This window comes from Triticum urartu, chromosome 2, assembly GCF_003073215.2.
Source record: "Triticum urartu cultivar G1812 chromosome 2, Tu2.1, whole genome shotgun sequence".
Lineage (NCBI taxonomy): Eukaryota > Viridiplantae > Streptophyta > Magnoliopsida > Poales > Poaceae > Triticum > Triticum urartu.
This window is the reverse complement of record NC_053023.1, coordinates 3035798-3052614: the sequence shown is the minus strand read 5'-3', so window position 1 is coordinate 3052614 and position 16817 is coordinate 3035798. Positions and strand designations below refer to the sequence as shown.

At 51.5% G+C, this 16817-nt stretch overlaps 2 pseudogenes; both read right to left on the bottom strand.

Moving 5' to 3' along the window:
* LOC125541927 lies at positions 1-139 on the bottom strand (annotated as a pseudogene).
* A 1164-nt stretch (positions 140-1303) lies between these two features.
* Positions 1304-11890, bottom strand: LOC125534230 (annotated as a pseudogene).
* Between the last annotated feature and the right edge of the window lie 4927 nt (positions 11891-16817).

Genomic DNA, 16817 nt, shown 5'->3' with positions numbered 1-16817 from the left:
GATCAAAGTTACTGAGCATAGCAAAGAGTTCATCAAGAGTTACCGGGGTGACGCGTGCATCCAGTGCAGAGACAAGAGGCTGATAGTCTTGGTCCAGCCCGTGGATGATGTAGGACATGAGCTCATCATCTTGGATGGGTTTGCCCGCCGCGGCGAGTTCATCGGCGAGACCTCTCATGGCGGCGAAGAAGGAGGCCACCGATTGATTTCCCTTCTGCGCATTGATCAGCGCTGTACGGATGTTGTTGACGCGGCTGAGTGACTGTGACGAGAACATGCTCGCCAGTGCCACCCAGAGTTCGCGCGCCCTGGTGATCGTGGTCACCGTGACGAGCACCTCCTTGGAGAGGTTCTGGAGCAGGTAGCCGAGGACCTGCTGGTCCTCCCTCACCCAAAGTGGATGAAGAGGATTCGGCCCGGTGGTCTCCTTGCCTGCGGCGTCCTTGCTGGTGAGGATTTTGGCCGGCTCAGTCGCCGTGCCGTCGACGTAGTGGAAGACGCCAGCGCCCCGCAGCTGCGGCGTGATCTGGGTTCACCACAGAACGTAGTTGGTGCGGGAGAGCTTCTCCGGGACTCCACCGCTGAGCGGCGACTGGAAGGAGGCGGAGGAGGAAGACATGGCTGCGCACTTGATGGAGATGGATTAGCTAGGGTTTGTGGAAGAAGAAGGCTCTGTATACCATGTGCGACTTGCGGTAAACGTCTTAGCCTTCCTGGCCGACGTGTTGCGTGTTATATAGGAGGGTTGCGAGCCCATAAACGCGTACAGGTTGTTGAGATAGATTACATCTTGTGAAGGAAGAAAACTAGAGATAAGAGGAGATAAAGATACAAAAGATTTTAGCTAACTAACTACTCCTCCGGCTGTGTGGATTCTTCCTTCATGTATACGCCTTGTGCACGCCTGCATCAACGCAACTAAACCATCACGTTTGACATGATTAAGAAGAAAATGGATATCTAATATAGCAGGAAGATAAGTGGATATATTATTTGCAGCGAGTATAAGTGGAAGTGGAGATAATTGATATGGTACAACAGGAGCAAAGTTCCAGTTTGGATGTGCTTACCGGATTTATGTGCAGGAAGGAAGACGACAGCCACAAGACCCTCATGTCATGCATGTGGCAAGTGTGTCTGTATGAACAGAGTTGTTCTCTACAAGGCTAGAAGAATGTACAAGGGTTGCACATTGGATGGGAACGAACGCAGTGTTATTAAGCAGGATTGCAGGAAAAGCGCAAAGTGGAAAAACACAAGAAAATATTGCTTGTGTTACCTCGGATCAGTCTATAATGTGACTTTAGGGATGGTTCCCACTAAACCCCCTGCACTGCTGTTTTAGCTCCTCATTACCGCAGTATCTGACATTTAGCTCTTGCAGTGAATCGGGGAGGCCATCATCGGGGCAACGAAGAGATGGCTGGACAGGTGCGGACTAACAATATCTTAAGGCTGGTAAGCTTGTGCAGCCCTGCAGGAAGTGTCTGAAGGTCGTTGAATTCCTCAATCTCTAGTTGCTGGAGGGAGGAGAGGAGCTCAAGGGCGTCCTCTTGCTCCTTGCTGAAGCGCTGTATCCTTTCATACTCGCTCCCAACAAGTGCCAACCTTGTGAGGGAGGAAGAGAAGAAGCTGCAGACGGGTGCAGAAATGAGCCCCGCTGCATAATCTGTGCATAGATCCTGCAGTGTGGATGAAACAAGCTGTCTCTGCTGCTCCAAAGCCCGTCTGGGATTGGGATCCCAACCAGCAGGAAAGAAGCCTTCCGCACGCGTAACCGTCAGGAATTGCAGAGACGAAGGAAACATGTGACAGGAAAACGAGAATGGGGAGGTATTTTGTATTCTCAATCTCTGAAGGGATCGCAAGGCTTCGAGCCATCCTCTTCCAGGAACAAGAGTTGGCGGGTCCACCAGGACCAGCCCTCGGCAGCCCACGAGCTGCAGTTCCCGTAGTGAGTCACATAGATGAGCTGGGAAGAGCAGCACCCCATCATCCTCTTCCTCTGCTGCTGCTGTTATTTCACCTCCCCCAATATCTGATGCTTAAACCAAACATGCAGCAGACAGCAGCTCACCCTGGTAGCTAGCTATCGCCACCGCCCCTGGTCGCCGCCGCAGCTCACCCTCGTCGCCGGCCGGACCGTTCTCTGCAAGTGCTTATCTTTGCCGCCATGGCCTCGTCGACCGCGTCCCCCAGGCTCGCGGCGGGTGGAGCCGCTCCTGTCTCGTTCTTGGACGCTCTGCTGGCGCCGGGTGGAGCGAGGGCGCCTTCAAGATCTGGGGGCTCTGGCGCGCCATCAATGCCGGCTGCGGGGGAGGAGGAGCCGGGGAGGCGTCTAATGTCCGTCATCTCTGTCCCGCGTGCTGATCCCTCTCCCACGCCGCTTGCTGTGCCCACCCATCCTGCTCTCATTGATGATGGTGGTTGGAAGATGGTGGGGAGAGGGAGGCGCCCCCCATATCACCAGAGGCCGCCACCACGTCCCAAGCCCATAGCGAGCCTTTTCAAGGAGCTCCTGTTCAAGAAAGCGAGGGGAAAGCGCTTCAGGTGCCTTGAGCCTGATCACCGGATCGCCGTGTGCACCAACCGCGCCAAGTGTTTGTTGTGTGGTGAGGCTGGCCACAAAGCTAGGTGGTGCTCGTCGCAAGTCCAGCCGCCGGCTGCAAAGCCGCAAGTCCACCTCCCTCCACCGCCCCCAGGTCCGCCGCCGCGCTCTGCTGTCCGCGTTCCCATGGAAGCGACTGCTGTTGACCCCCAGGTCCGCCGCGGGCTGGTCATCGCCACGGCTCGCCGTACTGCGGGGCTAGCGGAGGCAGAGAGGAAGCTGACCAGGAGTGGGGTGGTGGCGGTTGTGGTGGGTGCACCGGCGCCGTTCGAGCTCGTCGACGTCAAGAGGGCCCTGGCTCTGCGGTTCCGCTTCCCCGAGGAGCAGGTCAAGGTGTCGCTGAGGGCGCTTGGTGAGCTGCTGTTCGTCTTCGACGACGCGGCAATTCGGGACAAGGTGATGGGGATCCAGGGGCCGCTCGTCCTTGGGCGCGTATCCTTCATGATCGCGCCTTGGTCGCGGTTCCGTCGGGGATCACCGGTGAAGCTGCTGTACAAGGCGAGGGTGTGTCTGGAAGGGGTGCCCGAGCACGCGTGGGACATCCACAGTGTGGCTTCCCTGTTCGATCCATCAATGCTGATTGAGGGGATCGACTCGGAGGTGCGTAGGGAGGAGGAGACCGGGTGCTTCCGCCTCTGGGTGTGGATGGACGCCGTCGAGAAGCTCAAGACCAGAGGTGTTCTCCAACTGGAGGAGCCGAGGGAGATGGGCTCGCCGGGATGTCACTATCCGGAGCTGGGTATACTGGAGGAGGTGTCGCCGCGATGGGGGCAGGTCGGTCTGCTGGGCCACCCAGTCCTCATTCATCTGGACCATGTGGTGGATTTTACCTGCCCACCGGAGTCGAGTCCGGACAGTGGATGCTGCAGCCGTAGTAGCATCAGCGGCATGCCATCGGAGGATGGACTGATGCCGGCTTGGTCCAACAGATGGGGGTATAGATGGTTCTTAAGCTATGAAGACGGAGACTATCCACCGCCGCCGCCGCGGGCATCGGCGCACTCCAGACTCCGGTTCCCGGACTCGGGCGCGGGCGGGGCTGGAGGCGGTGGAGGTGCTAATGGAGGCCGGCGCAGTTACGGGTATGGCGAGGGGTTCCGGCTAGCGAGTGCAGGACTCCGGCAAGCTGGGGCGGGCCAAGGTGACAGGCGGCAGGGAAGTCGAGCCGGAGAGGGGCGGCAGCATGCTGCCGGCGGGAAGGAGGAGCAACTGCTACCGCTGATCAACGCTGACTTGGCAGGCGGCCCGTTGTCAGGCCGGGACCCGTTCGTGGGTTCCGTTGGGCCACTTGCATCGCCCGGTCAGCAAGACGGGAGCACGCCGGTCATGAACGAGCTGCAAAAGGGGAAGGCCGCAGAGGGGCGATCCGGCGTCAGGGAGGGTGTGCTTGCCCTATCCCATGAAAGCGTGCCCGCCCAGGCGCCAGCTGATCCAGAGAAGCACCGTCACGAGCTGGTTCAGGAGGCTACATGTAAGTGTGACCACCGCCAAGAAGAGGCTGGAGCGACTAGGGCAGCCGGGTCTGGGAGCGACGTGCATGGCCTTTTTCATGATACTCTGGTCATTGGTGCATGTGGCTATTCAGAGGTGGGGCTAGAGGGGCAGGGGTCAGATAGTGCTGTGGCTCCGACTCGGTCAAGGGAGGATAGCGGGTCAAACGAAGGAAGGGACTCCACGGAAGGGGTTTTCGGGCCACACTCTCCTAGGGAGGGCCCAAACATGGGGCCACATGTGCTGGGCCTAGAGTTGATGGGCTCGGAGGGGTCGGAAAAGGCTGAGGCCGGTGGAGGGGCGGAGCCAATCGACCCCCTTGGCCAATTCCTCATCGACTGCACATCTCCGCTGCGAGCCGCACTCCTCCCCAACCCTGTAGATGGCGGCAAGCAGGATGGGGGCGCTGATGGGAAGCTCACAAGGCGGAGCAGCGGCAGGCTCGCCGCCAAACCAACAGCGAAGTGGTCCACCATGGATAAGGTGCAGCTCGTCCTCATGAAGAAAGGGGATGTCTGGGCGGGGGATTCGCCGGTGGTGGATGCAACGGCGGCGGACCTGCAGAAGTACAGGGATCTGTACAAGCAGCCGCTGCCCGACAAGTTCGTCGCCGCGGTCACTGAGCTGGTGAACTCAACGGGCGGCCACGGCAAGAAGACTGGACACGTTGAACTGGAGCAGGCACTAGTGGCAGCCACCTGAACTGTCACTTAATATTCAGTTAGGTGTGCGTGTTTCAGTCAGTTTCCAATGTTAGTCTGCCTTCTGTTTCTTAATGTTGTATGCTGGTTAGTGGAGTTTGGCGTGTGTCGGAAGATGTGTGTGGTTTCCTGCTGTGATCCCCTCTGCGGGATCGGGAGGAGGATATGGTTGGATATCGGAGAGTCGATGTACTGTCAGAGTGATTGGTTTGTTTTATGGATTTCACTATTCTGAATTGGAATGTCCGGGGTCTGAATAGTCCAGCTAAGAGGAGAGCTGTGCAAATTTTTGTGGCTGAATTAAAGTGCAATGTGGTTTGTTTACAAGAGACAAAGATCAATGACATGTCTAGGAACCTGGTGCTGGAATCTTTGGGGTCAAGATTTGCTGACAATTTTATCAGTTTGCCTGCTATCGGGTCTCGAGGAGGGATCCTCATTGCTTGCACCGATGATTTTGAGGTGTCTGATATTCCCTTGGCAGCGGGAGCTCATTCGATTTCAGGTACTATCAGGGACAAATCTGATGGCAATTGTTGGTCAATCACAGGGGTCTACGGCCCACAGTTAGAGGCCGATAAGATGGAGTTCATGTCTGAATTGAGAAGGATCCAGCATCACATGTTGTCGAGATGGATGGTGTTGGGGGATTTCAACATGATCAGTAGGGCTGTTGACAAGAGCAACAATAACTGCAATCTGAGGATGATGGGCAGATTTAGGGCACTCATTGAGGATTTGGAATTAATCGATTTTCCCTTGCTGGGGAGAAGATTTACTTGGTCAAACGAGCGTCAAAACGTCACCCTGACCAGAATTGACAGGGTTTTAGTCTCCGGCGAGTGGGAGGCTGCTTTCCCACAATTTCAACTAACTCCCGCATCGACCAACATATCTGATCATTGCCCGTTGATTTTGAAAAAAATGCAGCCCTCTCATTATAAGGCTTTCCGGTTCGAGAATCATTAGTTAAAATCCCAGGAGTTTGATGGGGTTGTTGCTCAAGCTTGGAATAGAGAGGTCCAATCTGGAGACCCAGTTCGAGTGTTACATACGAAACTTTCCAGATCGGCGGCGGCCTTAAAAAATTGGAACAAGAAAAAGGTGAGGTGGGCCACTTTCATATCTGGTATTGCAAATGAAGTCATTTTTCGCCTGGACCTGGCTCAAGAGGACCGAGAGCTGACCGAGGCCGAGAGAAATCTGAGGAGCTTGCTCAAGATAAAGCTATTGGGTATTGCGGCCATTGACAGAGCACGATGGAGGCAGAAATCGAGGGTGACTCAGATTAAGGAGGGGGATGCCAACACAAGATTTTTTCATCTCCGGGCAAATGGCCGACGCAGGAAAAACCATATCCCGGTGCTAAATGGGACGAATGGCCCGGTGTCTGATCATGAGGGAAAGGCCAAGATTCTACTGGATCGTTTCAAACAGCAAATGGGCACCCCCTTCTCGCGCACTACCACACTTAATTGGAACTCCCTGGGCCTGCCACGACTAGATTTGACACAGCTGGAGATACCTTTTACTGAACAAGAACTACGGGCTGCGGTGACAGAGATACATGGGGAGAAGGCACCCGGGCCAGATGGTTTTACCGGTGCTTTTTATAAGAGATGTTGGCCGGTAATTAAGGGAGATTTGCTTGCTGCAGTAAATTGCGTGCACTCTTTGCCTGCTCAAAATTGGAAGATCATGAATACGGCAAATATGGCTCTCCTGCCCAAGAAAGATGAAGCCCGAGATGCATGTGATTTCCGCCCTATTAGTTTGATGCACAGTGTTCCGAAGCTCCTGAGTAAGATGTTGGCGGCAAGGCTAGCACCGGTGATTCACAAACTTGTCTCCCACAACCAAAGTGCTTTCATCAGAGGGCGATCGATTCAGGATAATTTTTTGTATGTCAAGAATGTGATTAAGGCTGCTCATTCCGGGAATTCTCCGCTGGTGTTTTTGAAGCTTGACATGGCCAAAGCTTTTGACTCAGTGTGTTGGAGCTACCTGCTGGAGGTAATGGAGGCAATGGGCTTTGGTCAGAGATGGAGGGATATGATATCTATAATATTTGCGTCTTCTTCCTCTAGAGTGCTGCTGAATGGATCACAAGGTTCTCCATTTGTGCATAGACGAGGGCTGCGGCAGGGAGACTCCATGTCGCCTCTGCTTTTTATTCTTGCCATGGAGCCCCTGCAACGGATGCTTTCGATGGCCACAGAGAGGGCGGTGCTTACACCTTTGAGAATCAGGGCTGCTCGTTTGCGATCCAGTTTCTACGCCGATGATGCAGCTTTGTTCATCAACCCGGTTGCCCAAGATTTTGCTGCTGTTCATGCCATCCTAAAAGTCTTTGGGGACGCTTCTGGGCTGCGGGCCAACATCGGCAAGACCGTGGCATATCCTATCTCCTGCGCTGAAATTAATGTTGAGAATATATTGTATGATTTTGGTGGGATACTGGGCTCTCTCCCATGTCAATATTTGGGACTACCACTTGGGTTTCGTAAACCGCGGAGGGCAGAGCTTCAACCGGTCCTCGACAAAGTTGCGGGGAAGCTTGCTCCTAGGAAGGGAAGGTTATTAAACAGGATGGGAAGGCTGGTGTACATCAATTCTGTGGTTACGGCAACCGCCACTTTCTTCTTGACGGTCTTCCCGCCTGACAAGTGGCTCACCAAAAAGGTGGACAAGCTGAGGAGAAATTTCCTATGGTGTGCGGAGGATGAATCAGTAGGGAGGAAAAGCCTTGTAAATTGGAAACGAGTGTGTGCCCCCAAGCGTTTTGGTGGCCTAGGAGTGAAGGATATAGATTGTTTCAGTAGGGCCTTGCGCATTCGATGGGAATGGTTCAGGTGGGCTGAAGAGGATAGGCCATGGAAGGGTACAGCGACTCCATGTGATGACACTGATCGGCAACTCTTCTCCAGCTGCACTTGCATCGAGTTTGGAGATGGTAGTGTTGCAACCTTCTGGAAAGATCGGTGGCTCAATGGCGAGGCCCCACAGCACCTAGCACCGGATATCTTCAAGCTGGCTAGGTGTAAACGGCTCACGGTCAAAGAGGCTATAAGCACTGGGCGATGGATGCAAGGTATACAGCGAATGGACAGCCACGAGCAGCTATGTCAATTTGTTGGCCTGTGGGAAAAATTGCAGCCGGTGAACTTGTCAACTCAAAGGGACAAAATCAACTGGAATATCTCTGCCAATGGAATATACTCGGCGAGTTCTGCTTATGGGGTCCAATTCTCTGCCAGGATTGAGCAGCCTGAGATTGCCCGGGTGTGGAGAAGCAAGCTAGAAGGGAAGGTGAAATTCTACATGTGGCTTCTGCTGCAGAACAGAAACTGGACTGCCGACCGGCTACAGGCGAGAGGATGGCCACATAACGCCTCTTGCAAATTTTGTGACCAGGAGCAGGAGACCGCGATGCATCTCACGCTTCAATGCTGTTATGCGAGAGAGGTCTGGCATCTCTCCCTTGGTGCCAACAGCAGGATGTACAATGGTGTGTCTTCGGCAAGTTCAGTTTCAGATTGGTGGAAGATGCTTTGTACGCAAAGAGGAGCACCAGCAAGGACGGAGGAAGAGATAACTCTGTCGGCGTACATCGTCTGGCATCTATGGAAGGAGAGAAACCGTCGAGTTTTTGAGGATAAGGACCTGACACCGAGGGCGTTGGTAAACATGATTCGTGATGACGTTACATTGCTCAGTGAGGCTTTGAGACCTACCCATACGGCAGAGGGGTAGTGCATGTTCTTCAGGAGTGCTTTCCGATAGGCAACTGTATATGTTTGTGTTCGTTTTATGCTCGGGGTGCTTAACACCCCTCCCCTATACTTTTTACTTTTTCCCTTCACTATAATGCAAAAGCATAGCTCCTGCTATTCTCGTCAAAAAAAAATATCTGATGCTTCTAATGTTGTTCGTTGCACATTCACCCCGACTACCAGCTTTTTTATGTTTTTACAAACCGATATTGTCAATTTGGAGAGCTTTGGGAGGTGGGGGAGGAGCTCTGTCAATTCCTTCCCACTATTACCACTTAAGTCCTTGATCCAGATATCCTCAACAGGGAGCTGCCATTCCGCATCACCCTCGCCTCCTAGTGGTCCAACCAGACCTTCTGAGCGATGCACAATCAATATCTTCAGCGAGGCTAGCATCTGAAGGTGCTTCAACTCCAGAGGTGGGCACCTCTTGAGTGTCAACTTCTCAAGACCTGTTTCTTTATCAAAAACCAAGACTTGGTCTATGCTATGCAGATCACCCTTTCCTTCAATTATCAATTCTACTCCATCTGACGATTTTGAGTACTGAAGCTCCTCTACTAGCTTGACCCGCAGTATCAGGACTTGACGCATGCTTTCAATCAAAGACATGGGGATCATTGACAAGAATTCTGGACAGTCACATATCTCAAGCTCTTGTAGTTTGGGGAACCAATCTGGGGAAACAATGTGGTTTGAGAAAGGAAACCCCAACAGTTTCGAGCAGTTCCTAATAACCAGAACTTGCAAAAGTAGGAACATATGAGCATCCGGTGGCAACAAGTCCCTAACAAGGGAAGACTCTTGTTCAGACGGGAAACCACATTTTTCAAAACCTCCTAGCCACATGAGTTTGAGCTTTATTAGCTTGCAAAAGCTTCTCTCGATGATAAACTCCTTCGGTCCAGCAATACGCTCCAACCTGAGCTCACGAAGATCCAATGCCTTCCCTAAAGAAGGGAAAACTTCCCAGGAAACACCATCAAGCCAAAGAGATTGTAGAGCTTCAACAGCGAACTCATCACCCAGCCATGTTGGACAAGAAGAGCCTCCATGTCCTCTAATGCACAACACTTCAAGATCTTCATGTGGTTGAAGGCTCTCAAGAACCGCTGCTTCCACACCAGGCTCAACAATAGATAGCTTACGATCCCAGTCCAATGTTAACCTCCTCAAGTATTTTTTCTCCATCAGTTTTGCTTGAGCTGCTTCTTGTTCTGTAGGTATTTTCTCAAGGTTGTAGATGCCAAGCTCCCTTAGCTTGGTCAAATGCTCTAGCTGCTTTGGTCCAAACCCTTCTTCCCTTTTATTGACTCGAAATGCCTTTAACTCTTCTAAGAGTTTGAGTTTTCCCACACTACAAATATCAGAATGAAGCTCACCATCACTTGGGGTATAAAAATGGCACAATTTGGCAAGGTTGCTCATGTCTTTGGGCAAATTACAACTGTCCTTCCACAACTCAAGATCCAGAATCCTTAAATGATAAAATCTGGAGATGTTAAGTGGTGGATGCAGCCACCTATTTATTCCTAGACATAGGTATCGTAGGTGGACAAGTCCTGAAAAGTTACGTAACATGGACTCCACAGGACAACGCATGCTGAGAAGATGAAGAACACGAAGAGCGTTTGCATCCCCCAAAAATTCAGCAAATATCCTGGCAAAACCTTCATTTATTTCTCCAAATAACAAGTGTTTGCAAATGTTCAACCTTCAATATTGTCTTCAGTTTTTCCAATTTACTCTTTAATTTTTCACCAGACACTTCATCATACATGTACAAGTTCTCTGTGCTTATAGACAAATGTCGAGTTGTTGGCTGAATTTTTACTGATCCAACATTAGGGAGACGTAAACTAAGACAATCATGCGATGCAACCTTCAATGCCAACTCATGCAGTAGGTCATGCATGACATATCGTGGATCACCATCAGTTTCCTCTTCTCTGAAAAATCCATGGATGACTAAATAATTTAGAAAACTCATACCACCTTCAAAGGTTGGGTTTTGACCATAAGGTGTCAAAATATCTAGTCCAACCCACAGGCTGATGAGCTCATGTCTTCTGAAACGGTAATCTTCAGGAAACAATGCAGAATAGAAAAAACACCGCTGCAGATTGAAAAGGAGAAAGTCATAGCTAAGCTTCAAGGCAGACATAATTCCATTGTTATCGGTCTCCCATTCTTCACTGTTTAGGACCCTTCTCCAATGACCCATACTAGGGTCTGTCCTCAGTAATCTACCAACAGTCTTTGCTGCAAGAGGGGAACCTTTTAGTTTTTCCATTACCTTATCTAGCAAATGAAGTTTATTCCCTGGACATTGCCCATCATCAAAGACAAATACAAGGAATAACTTCCTAAACTCTTCAGATTCTAAACCGTTCAGTTCTTTTGGATGGTCAGTTGTTTTAACCTTCTGTGCTATTGCCTGAAATCGAGTTGTGACTAGAATCATGCAACTTTTTTCTTCTGAATGGCCAAGTATCAACAATAATCTATTCCAGTCATCCACATTAGTAAACTGCCATATTTCAATCTTTTTTCAATCAGCTCTTCTATTCTCATACTCTCCTTTTCATCTTCAACTGCAGGGGTATATCTTTTAATCTCTTCAAGCACCTTATCCAGGTTGAAATTGAACGACACACATATCCAAATCCTGACTGGAAAATGATTCCACACTTGTTGGTTGTGATATATGTGTTGTATCAGAGTTGTCTTTCCCACTCCCCCTGGACCAACAACTGGAAGCACGGTTAGACTCTTGTCACAATATTGACCCTCAGTGATATCATGTATGATGTTATTCATGGCACGGTCCCTCCCATACACGCTGAGGAGGAATCGCCGCGTAACCTCTTCCTACCACGCTGACGCTGCCAAGCACAAGAGTTGGCACCAAACCAGTACGTGGACAAAGATACCAGCTGTCTCCCAAGAGCTTTGACGGTGTGGTGAGCACTGAGGACGAGGTTGTGAATGCCAGTCCTGCCGTGATGGTCGGCAGCATCGTACGTGCCCTGGAGCTCGTCGTGGATGCGGAAGTAGTCCAGCTCGTCCAGCAAGTCTTCGGCATTGTGTGCCGAGTCCCGCAGCCTCTGCAGCAGCTCCTCAATGGCCATACCGCAGATATCCCTGCGGGCAGCTGTTTCGAGCGTAGCCTTCACGAGCAGCAGTTCTGTACTGAGGGCCTCGATGTTGGGCCCAAAGTTGCTGGTGGCCGCCCAAGCCTCCAGCACGCCATCCGCGGCGAGGGCTAGCGCCTTGCCCACCACCCATTGTGCCGCGCCAAGGGCCGCGTAGGCCATTCCCTGGTGGGATGCAGGGATGGACGACGTGCGGCACCTGCATCCATCCAGGAATCAAAAGGAATTCGTTCGTTAGTAGGCTGCTTTAAGCTGTAAATGAAAGGAGACGAGTGTGTGTATAGGACGTACGTTGGCGCAAGCGCGCTGGTGATGGGATGCTGCGTGCCTGCCTTCCTGCCGGTGACGGATGCTGCTGCACCTCTAGGATTATTGTTATTATTATCATCTACTAATATAATGGCTTGACTTGATCATAATATAATGGCTTGACTTGATCATAAGACTTGACCGACCAAAGTCTTAACCTCTAGGATTATTGTTATTATTATCATCTACTAATATAATGGCTTGACTTGATCATAATACTTACTACTATGTTTGTGCTCATCTTCAGCAATGAATCCACAAGCAGCTTGCGGGCGGGCGGGCGGCGTTAGACAACAATATGTTTGCCGTGAATTGCCCCATGGGCTGCACCTCTATTTAATCTGATAGACCTTGTACAATAAGGATACAATCAATCTGATACTAATCAGATCGTAGACTACCATACACAGCAGATTACAATTGCTACATAATATCTCCATCATAATTACATGAGATATGACTGATACTATTCCATGTACGTTAACATTCCCCCTCAATCTCAACCGGCCACAAGGTTGAGATTGTGTCGTAATTTCTCCAGCATGATCTTTGTAGCAGGTTTAGTGAAGGCATCTGCTACTTGATCACCAGAAGACACAAACGTACATTCAATGCTCCTTGTGCCACCTTTTCTCTGACGAAGTGGAAATCCACCTCAATATGCTTCGTCCTTGCATGGAACACTGGATTTGCAGTTAAGTATGTGGCACCTAAATTATCACACCATAAAACTAGTGGTCACGGCAGAGGTACTCCCAGGTCTCTAAGCACAGACTGCACCCATGTGACTTCAGCTGCACCATTTGCAAGGGCCTTGTACTCCGCCTCGGTACTAGATCGTGACACTGTTGGCTGTTTTCTAGCACTCCAAGAAATCAGATTGGGTCCTAGGAAGACCACAAAACCACCTGTGGAGCGTCTATCATCGGCACATCCCGCCCAGTCAGCATCAGTGAAAACACTCAGAAGTGTGGAGTGTGATTGACGAATCTGGAGACCAGTAGCCACAGTACCTTTAACATATCTTAGTATGCGCTTGACAGCCTCCCAATGCACATCAGTGGGTTTGGACAGATATTGGCACACTTTGTTTACAGCAAAAGAAATATCTGGGCGGGTAAGCGTGAGATACTACAACCCTCCGACAATACTGCGATAGCTGAAGGCGTCATCACCATTGAGAGGAGTGCCAAGAGCTGCTGCCAACTTATCAGTGACGGACATGGGAGTAGAAACCGCCTTGCAATTCTCCATATGTGCACGGTGAAGTAGGTCATCGGCATACTTACGCTGAGAGAGCACCATTCCCCCTGAATTGTAGGTGGCTTCAATCCCAAGGAAGTAAGCGAGACGACCTAGATCCTTGATAGGAAAAGACCCGGCAAGAGTGCGAAGCAGTCGATCCACCGCTTTAGAACAGGAGCTAGCAATGACAATATCATCAACATAAACAAGCATGTAAATGACCACACGCCCTTTCCGAAAAATGAAGAGGGAAGTGTCAGCCTTAGAGGACTGAAAACCAAGTTGATGTAGTCGATCACTGAGGCGGGAATAACAAGCTCGGGGAGACTGTTTCAGCCCATAGATTGACTTCCGAAGCTTGCACACATGATGAGGGTAGCGAGGATCCTCAAAGCCCGGTGGCTGCTGCATATACACCTCCTCATCAAGAAGACCATGGAGGAATGCATTGCTCACATCAAGTTGTCGCAAACACCAACCCTGCGAAACAGCGAGTGAGAGCACAAGGCGAATAGTAGCTGGTTTGACAACTAGACTAAACGTGTCGAGATAGTCAACACCATACTGCTGAGTGAACCCGCGAGCGACCAGGCGGGCTTTGTACTTGTCAAGAGAGCCATCAGAATGTTGCTTGACTTTGAAAATCCACTTACAGCTGACAATGTTGGTGCCGGAAGGACGTGGAACAAGCAACCACGTCGCGGTGTGCTGAAGGGCTGAAAACTCCTCTTGCATAGCGGCTTTCCATGCAGGACCAACGAGCGCCTGTCGGTACGTAGCTGGAGCGGCCACAACAGCACTGAAACCACGACGATACGGGTTGTACCGGACAGTGCCATCAGTGGGGATTTTCGGACGTTGTATGTTGTTCTGAAGACGCGTGCGTGTCCGCTCAACGGGGGGAGCCGCAGACCGAGCCGGCTGCAAGGCAGGAGGTGATGGAGGAGCGGCCGCCGGAGAGACCGACGGCGAGGCCGGTGGTGATGCAGAGGCACTCGTCGGAGAAGCCGTTGGCGAGGCTGGTGGTGATGGAGGAGCGCCCGCTGAAGACGCCGGCGCGTCTGGTCCGGCATCGACGCGCGCAGAGGCGTCAAGTGCAGGCGATCTACGCGCTGATGGTGAGGCCGGCTCGTCTATCTGGTCAGTACATGGCGTAGACGTGGTAGAGGCCGGAGTCGGCCCACCTGATGGAGAAGCACCACAGCCGGGGCCTGCTGCTGGACGTGTGGCACATGATGGCTGGGTGCATGGCGTTGTAGCATGCACGTCGCTATGGCCCTGTACAGCGCTCGTAGATACATGTCGTTCCTCTGTATCTGCAGGACACAAGTCAGGAAACAAAAAAGACAAGTTGTAGTTTCTCACATTAGCATCCTGAACTACTGGCTCATTGGAAGGAAAGGATACAGGAGGATTTAAGCGAGACAAGTCGGGACACGCACTAGTTGCAAAGGGAAAAACATTTTCATCAAAGACGACATTGCGGGAGATATAGATGCGACCAGTGGACTTGTCAAGACACTTATAACCTTTATGAAACGGACTATATCCGAGAAAAACGCACATCTTGGAGCGGAACTCAAGTTTTCGGGAGTTGTATTTACGAAGACTAGGCCAACATGCACATCCAAATACACGAAGAAAAGAGTAATCGGGCGTGATGTGAAGAAGACGTGTGAGTGGTGGCATATTTTGAAGGGTCCGGCTGGGCATGTGGTTAATCAAATAACATGCGGTAAGAAAAGCTTCATCCCAATAACGCAAAGGAAGATTGGAGTGAGCGAGGAGGGCAAGCCCGGTTTCAACCAAGTGCTGGTGCTTCCGTTCAGCTATACCATTTTGTTGGGATGTATGTGGACAGGATATGCGATGAGAAATACCGACACGCTGAAAAAATTTATGCAAGCGGTGGTATTCACCCCCCCAATCAGATTGAACCGCACGGATTTTTGCATTGAGAAGTCGTTCGACATGGGCCTGAAAATTATAGAAAACTTGTTCGACATCAGATTTATGTTTAAGAAGATAAATCCACGTAAAACGGCTAAAGTCATCAACAAAGCTAACATAAAACTTAAAACCTCCAGAGGAGGCGAGGGCAGGACCCCACACATCGGTATGAATAAGCTCAAGTGGTTTCGAAGAAACACGGGATGAATTATTGTAAGGTAATTGATGACTTTTGGCGTGTTGACATGCGTCACAAACGAAAGTATCATGACTCGACGAACAAGGGAGTTTATTTGACCGAACGACAGACTCAACTACATTATTTGATGGGTGACCCAAACGATGATGCCACTGACTCGATGAAGAACGGACTCCGGAGAGAGCTCGACGTGATGATGACGACGACGGCCGACCATATGGGATGGGGTAGAGGCCATTGCGACTTCTACCGAGAAGAAGGACCCTCCTCGCACAAAAGAAAAAACGGTGAAATTCCACAAACACTTGGTTATCCGAAACAAGACGATAAACAGAAAGAAGATGTTTATGAATTTCAGGGACGTGCAGAACATTTTTAAGGTGGATGGGATCACTAGAGCCAGCAAGTTTAGTATGACCAATATGAGAAATTTCCAAACCTGCACCATTTGCAACTTGAACTCGCTCCTTTCCACCATAGCGCTCGTGCACCGTCAAGCGGTCGAGGTCGCTGGTGAGGTGGTCAGTGGCACCGGTGTCGAGGTACCAATTGTTGTCGCGGTGGCCGTATGTAGCCATGTTGCCGCTGCGGTCGTTGTAGCGATCGCGACAATCGGTGGCGTAGTGCCCCTCCTCGCGGCATATTTGGCACCTTGGAGGACGACGGTTCCTGCCGCCGCCGCCGTTGTGACGGCCACCGTTGTTGCCACGGTTGCCATTGGAACCATAGCGGCCACCATTGCCACCACTCCTGTTTCCATGGCCACCGTGGCCATCATTGCTGTTCCGGTTGCCGTCGCGGGAACCGGAGCCATTGCCGTGGCGCACGACGTTGTTGGCTGATGAAGAGAAGTCGCCGCTGTTCGCGGCATGCTGCTCCTGACGCGCCTCGAAGCTGAGAAGGTAGGCATAAAAATCGGAGAGGCTTACTTCTCCTGTGAAGATGGAGAGCGCAGTCATGAGGGGGTCATATTCCTGACCCAGCCCACCGATTATGTGCCCGATGATCTCGTCATCGGACAGTACCTCGCCGACGGTGGCCAGTGCGTCGGCATAGCCTGTCATCTTGTGGAAGAATTCTGCCGCTGACATGTCCTTCTTCTTCGTCTGCGACAGCTGCGTACGGAGTTGGCGCACACTGGCCCGATTCTGGGCAGCGAACATAGCGCCGAGGGCAGTCCAAACGGCCGCCGCAGAGGTCGCTCGCGTCATCTGGGCGAGCACTTCCTCCGTCATGGAGGACAGGAGCACGCCGAGCACGGCCTGGTCGGTCCTCCTCCATGGCTCGTACTCAGGGTTGGGCACGGAGCGCGCAGCATCGCCGGTGCCCTCGGTGATCGTCTTCGGCGGCGCTGGAACGGAGCCGTCGAGGTAGCCGAACAGACCG